At 38.1% G+C, this 17751-nt stretch overlaps 1 protein-coding gene across 3 annotated transcripts in view; it reads right to left on the bottom strand.

Moving 5' to 3' along the window:
• Window positions 1-17751, bottom strand: part of ROBO2 (roundabout guidance receptor 2) — a 1527115-nt gene that overhangs the window by 1249799 nt on the left and 259565 nt on the right. The gene's annotated exons all lie outside the window — the stretch shown is intronic.

Genomic DNA, 17751 nt, shown 5'->3' with positions numbered 1-17751 from the left:
TATTATCAATCATCACTGGTGTACTTTTTAAAAAAAATTACTTAAATGCATTTCTATAAGCAGGTAGAATGCTTAAATACTTGGCGCTTTGCCTTAGGTTTCTCCATGTTATTCATAATAGTATCAAATGCCAGCAAGACAATGATCAAGCCACTCAAGCAGTTGAATTGGGGGATCACACCAAACAGTTAACACTTCTGGGTACTATGTAGGTTGAATTACCTGATAACTCCGCAGTTATTTAGGTGATATCAATGAATAACAAATGTTTAAGGCCAAGATCATGCAAACTGATCTGTGCTGGCAGACCCTTGCTCCGCCCAAGTTGAGATCTGTACCTTAGTTTCTAATGGATGACCCTACAGCTCACTATTGGAGCTAGCTATTCAGAAATGGGTCTTTTTATTGTAAGTAATATTTTAGAAATTAATATGCTCAATTTTCCAACAGGTAATTGGGACTCTAGCAAATCTGTGAAACGGTATATATTTGTGTGTCCGTAGATACAACCTCTATGCTGTTCATTAGCATAGCAAGGTCATATGTTATTTCAGAGACTGGATTGCAAGCCCAGAGAAGATCCAGAGGGGATCAGGCAGGATTGCTAGAGGCAAAGAGTGGCATATTGGAGGAGGAGCCACAATACAAACTGTGCTGATTCTGGGCAGTGCTGCATCCAATAAGGCAGCTCGTGGAGCCTGACATAATTTAGACAGACCTGGGGATCTGCCTCAGTTGCACAGGGACCTCAGAGCTTAAAGCTGCCTCAGCTGAACACCTTCGCCTCTTAGAGATACACTGGTGTGCCTTTTAGAGATACAGCTCAGAATCTCATCCTCCATATCTGTATATATCCGTTCATGTAACTTTAATATTACCTCTCCGCCAATATTGCCAGTAAAATCTGATTGGTCTAATGTTTGGGGGAGGTGGACACAAGAGATACAAAATAGCTGAAGAATTCATTTTAAAGAAAAAATTAATAATTTTATAGGGAAGATGATGATATAGCGTTATCCTGAATGTTATTTGCCATCACAATTGTAAGAAAGAGCACACACTGCTTCAGGATGCTTTATTTTTAGTACAGTAAAATACAAGAAAAAATTTGTGGCTACTGTAGAGCTGATTATAATCTCATGTGACAGTATTGGGACTGCAAGGGAAGAGCAATATATACCTGCTGACCTGAGCACTCACTCATGAGTAGAATGCCAGACAAGAAAGCAATACGAGTTTGAACAAGCTATGGTGAATATAAGGAACCAGTCATGTAAAATTCTGAGCATCTTCAACCCTGTTTGAAGTCAATACTAGTTGAAGGTGCCCAGAGATACCCAGCAGGCACTTGGCACATCCCAAGATCAGTCTTTAACAGACTGGTAACATTGAACTCAACTAATATTAAATACATGGAGTAGGCTTAACCTCTTTCCCTATGCACAGTTAACTCCCACTGAAATCCATGAATCTACTTTATGCATAAAAAAGACTTCTCAAGTTTCTTTGTAAATTAAAATGGTAAGGCCTACCATATGCATTCAATAGTAAGACAAGCCATACTAAGAACAAAGGAAAACTGGAAGTATCTAGCAATGGCTTAATACCTGGCTCCTCAACCCCAGGGCATTTAAGCCAGTGGCAATTCATCTGAGTTCTATTTAAAGAAATTGGTTTGGTTTTCTTCTCCGACTGAGAGAACTATTTTAAGATTTATCTTATTATATTATATTATATGCATGCCTGTAAGCCCAATACAGAAGGTATACTAGTCTGCCCTACTGAATGCATGAGGTTCAAGTCTCCATTCACAGGTCAGGACTAAGTGGATTTATAGAGTAGTAAATTGAAGGAAGGAAAAATCTAGTGGAAGCAGGTCTGGAAGTAGAGTAGATTCACTGAGAAGCTGAAAGAGAAAAACGTTTTAGGAAATGCTTTCTCTTTTCTTACATCAAAAGCAGGCTTTGGGTGAGAGGCTCTGCATGAATATTCTTCTATGAAGGATCACCCTTAGCCTATTCATAATATCACTTTAAAAGACTAATGGGTGCTGTTATGCTATGGTAGTCCCTATGAACCAACCAAGATTGGGGCCACACTGTGCCAGGCAGTTACAAAGAGCAACAGACAGTCCCTTCCCTGAGAGCTTACAATCTAATTATGTAGGTAGGCCTACTACCAGGACAGCAACAGAGCTTTAGGGAGCAAAGGAATGGCCTGCTGTTCCCCACTGGGAGAAATCTTTGGCTGTACAGAGATTACCAGATAACTTCCCCTCCAGCAACAGGCTTTTCATGGAGGCCCACTTATGGAGCCTCTTCAGGCAAAATGAAGGGGCCTCATCTCGTGACAGAAATTACACTGCTATGACCCCACCACAGACATACACACAGCTGGTTGAGAAATACTGATACACAATACCATACCGCACCAATGTTACTGAGTTATTATTTTGTATTACTGAGGACATTAAGATACAAAAGCCTCATTTAGCAGTAATATGCCTCAGTACGTGTCACTCTGATTTTAAACAAGACTGTACATTCAAGAGCACAGTGAAGCATGACTATAGAAGACACTTTCTGCTCTCAAAAGGCTAAATGCCATCATTTATTCTACCATAGTTCCAATTAATAAAATAGTTGATAAAAATGTCTTTTTTCAATAAATGTTCTATGCTAAGTGTTAACTTTGTGAAATGAGTGTATGTTAAAATTATATAGTGACATTCACTCAGTCTACATAGTTGCCTTCTTTTCACAATTATATTAATATGCTGTACAGTACCTGAGTTATCACTGATTAGTTTTGGTTCCAAGTACACTGGATTATAAATTGCTTTTCTCTTGTCCATAAATGGGTTAATACTTTTATTCTGTGGACTAAAAAGATCCATTTATATATAATTTATCTACCACTCACATCAGTTATTGCAATTAAACTACAAATGTATTATTTATAATTAAAATGATCAGATCCCAAGGAAGTACAGGTTTAGCAATGCCCTCCCACCTTGTTCTCTGTGAACCTTGTAGTTTGTTTATGCATTTTTATGAGCAGATTGTCTCTAATCCCTCATGAATGTGATTATTTTAGGATAACCACACCCTCTAAAATTGTTTTACAGGTATTATAGAAAGGACTTTGTAGTGGAAAATATGTTTGGATATTATGCTGGAGAAAATGAAGCTGGTGTTTAAATGTTCAATATCTCTTTTAGCTGAGTTGTTCACATTTATCAAACTGCCCCTTTTGGAATGGTCACTGTCAGCCAGAAAATCACATTAAATTCAAGAGCAGCTGTAATTAGCAGTGTCAGTCAAAATGGGAGAATAATAGGGACATTAACACAATAACATGTTGATGTATGAAGAAGCTAAGTTCTTGTTGCCTAAAGGTAATGTTTTAGTCTAAAAAGAATAATTGCCAACTACTTCAAAGTGCTATAGTGAATTAAGTTTGTTTGGTTTTTTTATAGCATAATTAGAGTAAAAATCAAGATGTGGATGTGCTGGATTCTAAATTGGCTATTTTCTGCTTGCGATGCTTGGAATTTGCAAATGTCCGCTGTTATGCATTGTGCTTTATTATTCTCAGGAACCATATATCATGTTGCACCATGTCATGTCCAATTATGCTAAATGACATAACAAAGCTACCCAGTCTACCCCAAGATATCACAGTACTAGAAATTTAGACAAAAGAAAAATATTTTCTTTATACAAGAGTTAGACAAAGTAATAAATTTGTAAAGGTTGTGTTTGTTTTTTTTTAAATGTAAGGCTGCTTAACTACCCTGTACTCTGGAACTGGCATTTGTTGCCCTGATCTCATTGCTAGTTATGGGTCTGGGAGATAAAAACATAGGCTGGAGTTTTCAAAGGGGCCAAAGGGAGTTGAGCACCCAGTCACCCATTTAAGTTGATGAGAGTTGGAGGAGTAACTTCATTATGCTTCTTTGAAAATCCAAGTTCATAGTTGTTGTTTATGACCATGACAGTTAAGAGTGTTCCTGAAAAGAAAAGTAACAAACACATGCTTGCAAATCTGAAGATAGAAGACAATTTTGATGAAAATGATCATGAAATAGTAGATTTCATGATTTTAAGGAAAAGGAGTGACCGCACCAGGATAGGAACAATGAACTTAAAAAAAGAATCAGCAGGGAAGGTCTTATGGGACAAAAATGTAAGGGAAAAAAGAGGTCAGGAGAGTTGGTAGTTTCTTCGAGACAATATTAAAGGCACAACTGCAAACTATCACAACACGAAGAAAAGATAGGAAGAATATTAAAAAGCCAATATGGCTCCATCAGGAGCCCTTTAATGACTAAAAAAAATAAAGGAATCCTATAAAACATGGAAAAATTGCTAAGGATGAGCACAAAAGAATAGCACAAACATGTAGGGACAAAATCAGAAAAACTAAGGCACAAAATGAATTTCACCTAGCAAGGGACATAAAAAGCAATAAGAAGAGGTTCTATAAGTACATTAGGTCGAAAAGAAAAACTAAGGAAAGTGTGGGTCCACTACTTAGCAAGGAAGGAGAGCTAATAACAGATGACATCAAGATGCTCGAGGTGCTTACTGTCTATTTTGCTTCAGTCTTCACTAAAAAAGATTAATGGTGGCCAGATACTTAACAGAAATTAATAATAATATCAAGGGGGAAGGAACACAAACCAGAATAGGAAAAGATTAGGTTAAAGAATATTCATTTAACTTGGATATATTCAAGTAAGCAGGGTCTGATAATAATCATCCTCAGGTACTTAAGGAACCAGTTGAAGCAATTTTGGAACAATTAGCAATTATCTTTAAGAACTAATGGAGAATAGATTAGGTCCCAGAGGACCAGAGAAGGGCAAACACAGTACCTATATTTAAGAAAGGGAAGAAAGAGTACCCAGGGAATTATAAACTATCGATTTTACCTTAATACCTGGAAAGATACTGGAACAAATTATAAAACAATCAATTTGTAAGCACCTAGAAGAGGATAGGGTTATAAGTAATAGCTAACATGGATTTGTTAAGAACAAATCACACCAAACCAACCTAATTTCCTTTTTTGGAAGGATTATTGGGCTAGTGGATGGGGTGAAGCTATAGACATGCTATATCTTGATTTTAGTCAGGCCTTTGACACAGTCCACATGACGTTCTCATAAGCAAACTAGGGAAATGGTGTCTAGATTAAATTATCATGCTGTGGCTGCACAACTGGTTGAAACATCATACTCAAAGAGAAATTATCAATGTGTGGATGTATCTAGTGGGGTCCCACAGGGTCAGTTCTGTACTAGTCAATATTTTCATTAGAGACTTGGATAATGGAGTAGAGAATATGCTTATAAAATCTGAGGATGACACTAAGATGGGGCAGGTTACAAATACTTTGGAGGACAGGACTAGAATTCAAAACAACCTTGATAAATTTGAGAGTTGGTCTGAAATCAACAAGATGAAATTTAATAATGGCAAGTGCAAAGTACTGTGCTAACAAGGAAACATCAAATGCATAAATACAAAATGGGAACTAACTGCTTAGGCGGTAGTACCGCTGAAAAGGATCTGGAAGTTAGAGTAGATCATAAGTTGAATATGAGCCAACAATGTGATGTAGTTGTGAAAAAGGCTAATATTCTGGGGCATAGTAACAGGAGTGTCATATGTAAGCAGCACTGCATCCATTTCTGTGTGCTACACTTTAGGAAAGATGTGGACAAACTGGAAAGAGTCCAGAGGAGAGCTACAAAAATGATAAATGGTTTAGAAAAAACTGACCTATGAGGAAAAGTTAAAAGACAGGGTATGTTTAATCTTGAGAAAAGAAGATTATTAAGTCCCCCACCAATCTTCAAATATATTAAGCGCTGTTATAAAGAGGATGATTATCAGTTATTCTCCAGGTCCTCTGAAAGTAAGACGAGAAGTAATCAGCTTAATCTGAAAGAAAGGAACTTTAGGTTAGATATTATGGAAAACTTTCTAACTATAAGAATAGTTAAGCTCTTGAAGAGGCTCCCAGAGGAAGTTGTGGAATCCCCTTCTGACAGATATGGCAATTACCTGCAATCTTTGGGAGATCTCACTGTATTAAATTTATGTATCATTCTGAGCCATAGCTTGTATGTAATTCCATGGGGGAGGATGACTGCAGTTCCTCCAGGAACTAAGAACAGTGGGGGATGATTAGGCCAATTCACTCAGGTTTTAATACCTCCAGAGTAGTACCCCCACCTGGAGAGGCCCACATAGACTAATTCAGACTGGATTCTCCAGAGACCAACAGAGAAATAAAGGACTTTTGGATAAATAGTCGAGTTTAAAGTGACTCAGGGCCTTCTTTCTGACCTAGCAAACAGATAAGACCTTCTGCCTGGGGTGGGGGACCCAATCCTTCCTGGGAAGGGTTGGAAAGACATTAGCCTATTGAGGCCCCATAAGACTGATGGATGACCTCTGTTAAGCTTTTAGCAGGTATATAAGATGTTTTATTGTTTTTAATATGTTTTCTCTGTAATGTTTTTACCTTACAAATAAATGTGATAACTTATAACTACTGGCATTTGTGCCTTCGGAGAGAAAGTAAAGCATAGATGCTGGTCTGTTTAGGCAGTCTGGCTTGCTGGGGATGTCACAGGATAGGCAGGGAACTGTGAACCCTGGAAAAACCCTGGTCAGGAGGAAGACAGATGTGGGTCTCCACCCAAGAGAGGCAATGGCTGATGAACCAGGAGCCTAAAGTGGGTGCTGAAGAGGACTATGAAGGGGAAATACAGAAGCAGTTATCCTGAACTTTGACACCCATCATTGGATGTTTTTAAGAACAGGTTTAGACAAATCACTGTTGGTGATCATCTAGGTATAACTGGTTCTACCTCGGCTCAGGGGGCTGGGCTAGGTGACCTCTCAAGGTCCCTTTCATTCCTACATTTCTATGATTCTGTGACACATTGGCTTGCAAGCTTGGACAAGTAGTACTAATAAGAGATATCCAGTATTTACCCTCTCAACTCCTATCTGTACACACTAAAGGTCAGATTCTTCCTGGGTTTTCATCTTCCCATCACCCTCTTGCTCTATTCTCATAAGGACTGGACAGAACTTCAGTCCCTGCATTCAGAGGAGTGTACACCCCACTCCCAAACCTCTCCTTCTGGGGCACACAACATCTTGAAATGGACAAGGAAGGACAAATTATAGACAGAGCTATAGTTTTTCTCCATGTGTATTACCAGCTGACTGAGCTGGCCAGCCATATGTGGTAGTGCAGTCCTTAAAAGGTTTGTAGCAGTTTGTGTACTCCCAATCAACAAAGAGCTCCAAAATGTAATACCTATCTCAGGTAGGAAACCTCCAGTGCTATTCCTGGGACAATGCAAGTTCAATACTACTCTTAATATAGGGAAGTGTCAAGATGGTACAATCTAGTTTTAAATTAGGATTGTAGGATTTAGCCCTTCATTTGTGTATGACATGATCAGAAGTGTACACTCTACCAGAAAAACCAATACATCTGCAGTAAAGGTTTCTTGAGCTCTGTGGGAGGCAATTTTTCTACATTACTTTACCAGTTACATCTCTAACTGATGCATAACACCAACCAGACCAATAAGGAAAGAAAAAAAAACCTAACTAAATGAGACATATTGGGAACTGAGAAAAGAGAAATTCATTCTAAATTACATATGAGTAATAGATGATGAGTCCAGAGACATTTTTGGGGCCCACACTGAATAAAGGTGAAAGTGTACATGGTGAAATAAAACTGATAAACCTAAAGATATATAAGGAAGTTGGTAAGGTGCAGTTCATTTAGCATACATTGCAAACTCCTGCCTAAAGCGACTATACTTTCTTGTGTGTCATAGAGCACACTGATGACACTTAGCAATTAATAAATGTGATAATGAATGTTACTGGGACAACGGTCTAAATGTATTTGGGAGAAAATACTATGCCTATAAATACAGCCCCCAGCTAAAATTTCTCCAGCACATTATCAGCTATCTACAACCTATCCTGGAAAACGATCCCTCACTTTCACAGACCTGGGAAGGCAGCCAGTCCTCGCTTACAGACAGCCCCCCAACCTGAAGCAAATACTCACCAGCAACTACACACCACACTATAGAAACACTAACCCAGGAACCAATCCCTGTAGCAAACCTCGTTGCCTACTCTTTCCCCATATCTACTCTAGCGACACCATCAGAGGACCCAGCCACATCAGCCACACAATCAGAGGGTCATTCACCTGCACATCTACTAATGTTATATATGCCATCATGTGCCAGCAATGCCCCTCTGCCATGTACTTTGGCCAAACCGGACAGTCCCTACGTAAAAGAATAAATGGACACAAATCGGACATCAGGAATGGTAACATACAAAAGCCAGTAGGAGAACACTTCAATCTCCCTGGACACTCAATAACAGATTTAAAAGTAGCCATCCTTCAACAAAAAAACTTCAAAAACAGACTTCAAAGAGAAACTGAAGAGCTACAATTCATTTGCAAATTTAACACCATTAATTTGGGCTTGAATGTGGGCTGGGAGTGGCTGGCTCATTACAAAAGGAGCTTTGCCTCTCCTGGAATTGACACCTCCTCATCCATTATTGGGAGTGGACTACATCCACCCTGATCAAATTGGCCCTGTCAACAGTGGGTTCTCCACTTGTGAGGTAACTCCCTTCTCTTCATGTGTCATTTATATAAAGCCTGCATCTGTAATTTGCACCCCATGGATCTGAAGAAGTGTTTTTTTTTACCCAGGAAAGCTTATGCCCAGATAAATCTGTTAGTCTTTAAGGTGCCACCGGACTCCTTGTTGTTTTTATGTCTATAAATGTAGACTACAGCAGGTGAAAACACCTGTAGTAAAGAAGTCCGTGACTGCACCTTAAGCAGAGCCTGTTTGAAGGAAATACAACTGGGCTGGCAGAAAATTAAAGTTGTCACTATTAGCATACTTCAGTAACAGATAAAATAGTAAAAATAAGACTGTTTTTTCCCCCAAAATGTGTGCAAACAAGTGGCCGCTGTAGCAACCCCATGCAATTATCATATAACTATGATCAAGGCTTTTTTGGATTTGTAATCTCAGATTTTATTACACTTTTTAAAGACTCATTCATTGATTTTTAACTCATGTCGTCAATGTACAGGTAAGTTTGTGTAAATGTCAGCTGAAACTCATGCATAAAATGTTTCAGAGAACTCAAAGACTTACCAGCTTGCAGAATGGCTCTGCAATAGGAGTGAAGTCAAACTACCTTGAGGGAACATATTAGCAAAGTAGCAAGGTAGTATGTTCTCATGGAGAAGGGGCGTGGGGAAGAGCAGATTAATGGAGACAGTGGCCATCTTTGCTAATGACAGCCTGTGGCCTCCATCCCGTTGCAGACAACAGGATATGGGAGCCATTTTGAATTAGGGCAGTTCTTCATAAATGTCTTTAATTTTATTCTTAAGCACCACTTGAAGAAGAAATTTTCAGTTATGAAGTGAAATGGGAAATTTTACCAATAATCATAACAAAATCTTCAAATGTAGCTTAGGCTCAGGAGTTCAGTGAATTTTAACTAGATGGGAAGCTTGAAGAACTTGTTTTATTTCATTATTGTGGTAATTTGAGTACAAACTAAAAAAAAATTGAGACAGAGTGCTAAATTTATTTTAAAAACAACATCAATCTAACAGATTTACTTGTCCGGTCTCAGAAAATTCATTCTATACTTAAAAAGCAAATGCTGTAATTTAGGTGAGGATATACTGTATTTTTCATATATAATGAAGAGGTTGAATGCAAAACTCAACATAACCTTAGCTATGGCACAGTGATCAGCACTTCCTCAGTAATAATATACGTGACATAATGGCCAAGTGTGTCTTTGTTCCCAGTAGGAGGCTCCTAAACCTATTTTGTGACCCAGTAGCAGAAGGACACAAAGACCCATTTAGCCAGAGTTACATTTTAAAAACCAACACTACTAAATACAAATTTTAAAACTTCAATCTACCAGTTTCAACAAAAGCTGAGGATAACCTAACATCATGCTTCTTGGAATTATGTAATAACACAGGGTACTCAGGTACCAAATTGATAAGCAAAGTATATATGCCTAGTTAAATAGAGCAGATTAGACAATTATTTGATCACTGACAAAATGTGGAAACGCATTTGAGAGACGTAGATGCCATGTTAGAGACTCTGGAAAATTTTGGACTGAAAATAAAGGGAAGTGAGTATGACTTCAAATGAGCATCAGACTAACATCAACATGACAAATGCAAGGGGAAAAGGAAGCTGTAGTGAATGCACGGCCATTCTACAGAACCATGTTCACTTTGAAAACTTTTCACTTGGTCTGCCACATTCTTACCCAACTTAGCAGTGGTGGTGAAAATAACTTTCAGTTATTTATAATAGCATTGTATTTATATAACACTTTCTGAAAGTGTTCTACTAGCTTTATTAAGTAGGTTCACAAATTACAGTGTTTAAAACAAGGAACTTTCTTCTTAGCTGAACTTATAAATAGGCACATTACAAAAATTAGTCTCATTGTTACAGGTGTCTGTATTACAATGATGCCTATAGATAAGGTGTCCATCATTAGACCCTGTTTTCAGTTGAATACAACTATGCCAATGTTAAACCATTTAGCTGAAATTGTCCATGCCCGGTGTCTGCCTACGTCTGATTTTTTTTTTCTGGAAAGTTTTAGCCATTTCTCAGAATGAGGTTAGAGAAAAATATATTATTTTGTCCATGTTGAAAACATTCTTACAACCAATTTGTTAAGGCCCAGCACTTCCATGCTGTGGAGCAAGGACTTGAAATTTGGTGGGGGTTATAAACCTCTAAAAAAAATCTCTGTTTGAACATATTCAGAAGAGACTTTTTAGAGTTTGACAACTAAATCCTCCAGTGATAGAGGACTGTGCTGTGGATCTGAATATCCCAACCCTGATGATGAACATAGTGGAAAGGAGGTCAATATGATTGCACATGATATAATGTTTCTTTTTTTCCATTACATCCAAAAAATGATGTTAGGAGAACAACAGAGTTGCTAATCGAGCACTCAAAAGTTAGGACCAACCAGAATTGGCTTATTCTAGGGCAATAATTTTGTCAGCCAGAAGGTGTTGGCAATCAAAGCAAATGTTTTCCTTCCCCCAACAACCAACATAAGGACTGACAGCTCAACAGAGAATTCAGAATTCAAACTTGGTTCCCAAGCACTGAACTGTCTCTAAATGGTTAGTCAGCTCTACTCATTGGACAAGTTTATCAGCTAGTGCTAACTGGTATAGCTCCATTGGCTTCAACTGTTTTTGCTTTTGCCATGATAGGTACACAACTCCTGACAATGGTTAGCCAGTAAGTGTGCTGTGGTTGCTGTTTAGTATACTAAAAATTAGTATTTCAGGTAAATTTTTCAGAAGTGCCTAAGTCACTTAGGAGCTTAAGGTCCATTGAAAATCAGGGAGATTTAGACTCCTGCATCACTTAGATGATTTTGGAAATTGATACCCTTCATTGTTATCTTATCTCACCCAAAACCATTTTTGCAATCTTAACACACATTGAGAGATAACCAGTGAAGACTGAGATAAGAATTGGCTTTTTTATTTGTATGTGTACAGTGCCCCACAGAATGAGGGCTTTCTCCCTTTGGATGCTAATACAAAAATAAACAACATGTTATTCAAACCAACTTTATTTGTTTGTTTATTTGAGAGCAGCCTGTGAACCAAGGAAATAAATTGATAAAAATAGGGAATTTCCTCACAAGGTTTTGACATACAGAAAAAAGGTGACATATGATTGTATAGTTCTTAACATGCAAATGAGCCAGATTCATTTGTCCTTTTTATTGCAATAAAGCAGGTATACTATTTTGAAACATGAACTATAGAAATTAAACCAACAACAACAGTACTTTACAAGAACACTCATTTGGTTACAGCTAGTGGATCCCAGCATAGATATGCAGCTGAGCACAGAAACCATTATATTCAACGCTACTAGTGACTGCAAAAGCGTAAATGAGTCTATGGCTATAAATGCAGAACCAAATTAATGTCTGCCTACATTAAATTATATTACAGCCTAGTTTCTTCTAAAATATAGTGTTTAACTGTAATATAAAATGTTTTAAAGAATTGTTTGTGAATGCAGCTGGCCAGAGAACTGTAAAAAGTACAGTGTCCAAAAACAGGCATGTTAAAGATTTTTTAAAAGGAATATTCAAGGTACATGAAGGGTTGAAAAGTAATAAGGTCTGAATGAGTTAGTGATGGCTGTCATAAAAATCTGGCAGAATATTCTATTTACAATATGTAATAAAACTGTCACACACAGAATTTATAAAAGCATTTGCCCTAGAAAACGAAATCTTTTCTCCAAGGGCAAGTTAATAACCTCTACAGTTCATTTGAATACATGGACAAAGAGATATTTTGACTAATAGAGCATTGCAAGGTGAGCACTAGGCAATCTAATAGATATTATGACAATGGTTTGATCAACAGCAGAAAACATCCTGTGCTAGAAACTGAGCAAAAAATCCAGTGTTTTTTATGTCAGCCATAATTTGGTGTCACTAACAAATGTCTTTGTATGGTGTATGCGTGCTCTCTTTCTCTCCCTCACACACTTATGCACACCAAAAAAATGTGGCTCTTACTACTTGTGCATTTTAAGTGGAGCAACCCAATTTTTAGGATTAAAAAAAGAATCCAACCTGAATACTTAAAAGGAATGCTAACCTGTGAAGTAATAAATTGAATGCACAGCTATTGTCCACAAGATTATGAGATTACCGTTCAAGAGATTTAAGTGACTAACATAATTCAACATCCAGGATTTTGTATCCTTTTAGGGAAAAAAAAATGATGTATGCAAATTAGCATATTTAAAATAGATCCTGCAAAAATTTAGCTAAATTTAACTTGCAGCAGTGTCCCACATTATAAATTATGAATCATCCAAGAAATTGGCTGTAGGCAATACTGTACAATACTGTAGGCAAGTTCACAGGGAATTAATGGCAACATATTCATGCCATTATTAGGGGTAAATATACATGCAATATATGTTTGTACACCATTTTATACTTGTAATGTTAATTACATTGATAGTGAAGTTTTAAAGAACACAGAAAACTCAACCCAATCCAACAAGCCTCTGCAAAATCCTGTGCGCCCAGAAGCTCTAGTAACCCAGCATGAAATTGACAGGTGTTTGAGAATTCCTGCTGTCTAAGGATATGAGCTGCATAGTTTCTCCTATGTACTAGCAATGGAGCTTTAGCGAATGGCTGGGGAGAATACCACTGGATCTGGGCTTTTGAAGATCCAGTTACCAAGATTTTCTGCATAAGGGACCTGATCCAAAGCCCATTGAAGTCAATGGAAAGACTCACACTGACTTTCAGTAAGATTTGGATCAGGCGTAGGATGTGCTAAGGGCCACTGGTCACCATTTCAACTGGAATGATGGAGCAGCAGCCACAAAGGGACTCCCAATTGGAGGTCATGGTCATGGAGAAAGAGGCAATGTGCCAAATTGCCAGGGCCAGTCTCAGGGTGGGAATGATTAGCTTGCTTGGAAAAGGGAGATTAGGCGGTTCACTAATGTTTGTAAGTCTCTCACGGTGAGGGTTTGTCTATACAGGTTAATCTAAATTAACTGAAAGTGTGAATTTAAAGTGGACTAGTTAAACCACACTAACTCCCCTATGTTGACACTCTTATTCAGAAGTAAAGCAGCCTTAATATGATTTAGTTTAAGTCACAAAATCTGAGGGATGATTTCTTTAGTTATGATCAGATCACTGCATGTTTTAGGATGTGTCGGACATACACAGCAGTATCAATTCCAGTCAATGAGAGCCAGACAAGAATAAGCACTAAATACCCTGAAGCCGAATCAATACAACACAGCTTACATTTTTCCAGTTTGCAGCTTCACAAAAGTTTGATCACTTCCATTAAGGAAATATTATAATTGACTCCCTCTGCAGGGTGTTGCTATATGTTCCGTGGTACACTAGCCCTTTCTGGATGTCTGATAGCAATCTTTATGTGCCATGAGTTTGGCGGTGAGTGCTATAGGTGTTGCAAGCACTCTACAGGTTTCTAGCCCTTGGTGTGTTCCCATTAACATGCATGCATTTCAAATAATAGAGTGTTATTTTGCTAATGCCGGTGAAAATAAAAGGTGCAAATACCCTAAGCACAACAATTACAAAAAAAGATCAATGCAACAATTCCTAACTCTAAGGGCATTCCAATATAAATACATAAAGGCAAGAGTCTTGTAACCCCTTCACACTGTCCTCCTGCCTGCAAGCCACTGTGCTTTATCTTCTTCATGCTACTGCTGGCCTCCTGTCAGCAACAGAGTGTTTGAGGCCAATCAGAGCTCGTGCTCTGATGAAAACATTTTTTTCATCAGAAAATACCAGTTCTTCCAAACCATAATTTTTGTGTGGAAACTTACCAGTTTCTATGAAAATTTTATCTGGAAAGTTTGTCAGGTCCAAGATGGAATTTATGGACAAAACTGAGGGGAGGATGAGATGCCTCCCCCCCAAATAGTTAATAGCTCAGTGGTTAGACTATTCACCTAAGATGTTCAAATCCCTGCTGTGAACCAAGTTATTGCACTGGACTATTGCCTTCTCTCTCTTTTTTCATGAACATTTTCAAAAGTTCTTCTCAGTTTCAACCTGATGCAGAATGAACTCAAATGTCAACATCTCAAAATTTTTTATGAAACATATTTTTTGTTGGCCGGACAGCCCTTCCTGCCACAGACAGATCCCAGGCTGCTTTGCCTGTTTCCACACAGCCTCTGGCTCTGTCCTGAACCTGCCCCCCCATGACTCCAGGATATTACTTTGTTTAGCTGGACTTTGGGAATTATGGAGCCCTCTCCTGGCTGGATTCATAGATTCATAGATATTTAGGTCAGAAGGGACCATTATGATCATCTAGTCTGACCTCCTGCACAACGCAGGCCACAGAATGTCACCCACCACTCCTACAAAAAAAAAACCTCACACCTATATCTGTGCTATTGAAGTCCTCAAATTGTAGTTTAAAGACTTCAAGGAGCAGAGAATCCTCCAGCAAGTGACCCGGGCCTCATGCTACAGAAGAAGGCGAAAAACCTCCAGGGCCTTTTCCAATCTGCCCTGGAGGAAAATTCCTTCCTGACCCCAAATATGGCGATCAGCTAAACCCTGAGCATATGGGCAAGATTCATCAGCTAGATACTACAGAAAATTCTTTCCTGGGTAACTCGGATCTCACCCCATCTAATAGCACATCACAGGCCATTGGGCCTATTTACCATGAATATTTAATTACCAAAACCATGTTATCCCATCATACCATCTCCTCCGTAAACTTATCGAGTTTAATCTTAAAGCCAGATAGATCTTTTGCCCCCACTGCTTCCCTTGGAAGGCTATTCCAAAACTTCACTCCTCTGATGGTTAAAAACCATGGATGGTGCACTGTGTAACTAACAGTGTTTTCCATTGGCTCGATTCCGTTTCTCCCTCCAGCCCAGAGGTGGTGGACATACTCAGGTTTCTCTTCAGATTGTATAAGGTACCCAGTAATGAGCCAAAACTTCATTACAATAGAAATGACTTCACTGAATCTTTAGTGATGACAGTTTAGTTGTCATCATAACCAATCAAATACTAAAATGGTTAGAAGAATGCATTACACTCTTTCTGAATTTAATATTTTGAGGCAAACTGAATCTAAAAGAAATTTTCTTTAGCACCAACCTCAAAGTTAACAATAGTATTAAGGCTGGTAAAAATTGCATTTTTTGCCTGCTACTAGAAGAAAGGTGGAACCTTGGAGTAAAATGGCTGTATTCTGAAATGTGTGATATACATCTCTAAAGGAAGATGGGGATAATAGAATTTATGGTTCCCTCAGTCTCATACTAAAGTTTCAAAATGCAATAAAATAAAATTCAGAATTTGTTTGAGAAATCAGTTCAGACTACCAGAAGTTTGTATTAGAATTCACTATTTTAAAAATAAATGGAGTTTCAGTGAGGGGTCAGATGCAAGGCTGGTGTAAATCAGCATAGTTCTAGTGACATCAGGAGAGTTATGCTAACTGATACTACACCTGACGATCTGGGCGAGGGCTAGTAACCTTTATTATAATAACTCAATGAAGAGAAAGAAAGAATGTAAGGAAATATACTGAGTTGTAGCAGCTAAAAGCTATAGGTGTTATATTGTATTAGGTTGTTTTCCTAACTGAAGTCTTATAGCAAATGTATAATATTTAAAAATATATAGAGAATATACCTGTCTGATATACAACTTAACAAGCACTGTTCCAAGTGAAGAGAACCAACAGACCAAGTTTCAATGGGAATCATATAGTTCTTCATAACAATAAAGAAAATCCATATGGGACTTAGATTGTCACGTATCTCTTACTCAGCCATAAAGGAGACTAAATGTGACTCAAGCTGCAGTGAAGAAAGCACAGGCTACTCACCCAATGCTTTGTGCAGTGAGCAAGAGGATAATGAATCGGTGAGTCTTAGCTACGTATATCCTGCCCCCACTCACTGTCCAGAGTAGGGGGGTAGTGGGTAAAGTAAGGAGTCAGCGGCTTCAAGAAAAAGGAGTAAAGTAACTTACTTCTCTCCAGATCAAGAAAGGAGGTCAGGAACTGTGGTTTTCTGAGTCACAATTTGTTCTCTGCTGTGCTCCTGGGATGGTTGTATTGCTAGGGCTGCTGCAGACATGGGCTTTGAGGGGGATCAGATTTGGCTTAGGAAGGGAAGAGGAACTTTCTATTTTGTTGATAGTTACATTTTATTTGCTTTTGTTATTTATGGCAGGAGTTCTAGAGCCTTTGACAGGTGCTCTTTTTTATTTTTGTATCACACAAACATAACACATGCCAGATTCTGAAGTTACAATCCAGTACATAAAGAATCAAAATGATACCGAATGAAACCTACTGCAGATGAACACAGAAAGAACCAGTAAAACAAATAAATAAAAATCGATCACTTATTAGCAATTAGTCTTTCACTGAAAGTTGAACAAATGGAAACATTGAGGATACTTGAAAATGGTCCCTTAACAGTCTTATGACGGAGTTTCCTATTAGAGGTTTCATGGTGATCATTTTTTACATAGTGTGATTTCACATGCAGAACTTTCTTAATAAAAATAATATGTCACACTTCTGTGGCACTTAATATCCAAAGATCTCAAAGTGTATCCCAAGCACTAATGAGATAAGATAATATCTTTCTGTCTATTTACACAGCACCTACCACAAGGGGACCCCAAATCTGGTTGGGGCATTTGTGCACTACTGCAATACAAATTAATAGTAATCCTTCTCATAAAAAATCTGTTAGATATTATTCCTAGTTGACAGATGAAAAACCTGAAGTTCAGAGTTTAAGTGATTTGCCCATGGTCAGGCAGGAAGTCTGCAGCAGAGCTGAGAACTGAACTCAAATTTTGCCCCATATTTTAACTTCAGTTACAAAACTAGCCATAGTCTTCTATCCAGTACACTTTCATCCCACCCTGCTCTAAAGGTTTTTATTCCCATCTCAGTGCATGTGGAGTTACATACATTTGCTCTCATTTGTATGTAATACTAGAAATGCCAGATCAAAAGACAGCCCTATAAAATATATTTATATACAGTTATACA

This window comes from Chelonia mydas, chromosome 1, assembly GCF_015237465.2.
Source record: "Chelonia mydas isolate rCheMyd1 chromosome 1, rCheMyd1.pri.v2, whole genome shotgun sequence".
In the NCBI taxonomy this organism is placed as follows: domain Eukaryota; kingdom Metazoa; phylum Chordata; order Testudines; family Cheloniidae; genus Chelonia; species Chelonia mydas.
This window is presented reverse-complemented; position numbering and strand designations above follow the sequence as displayed.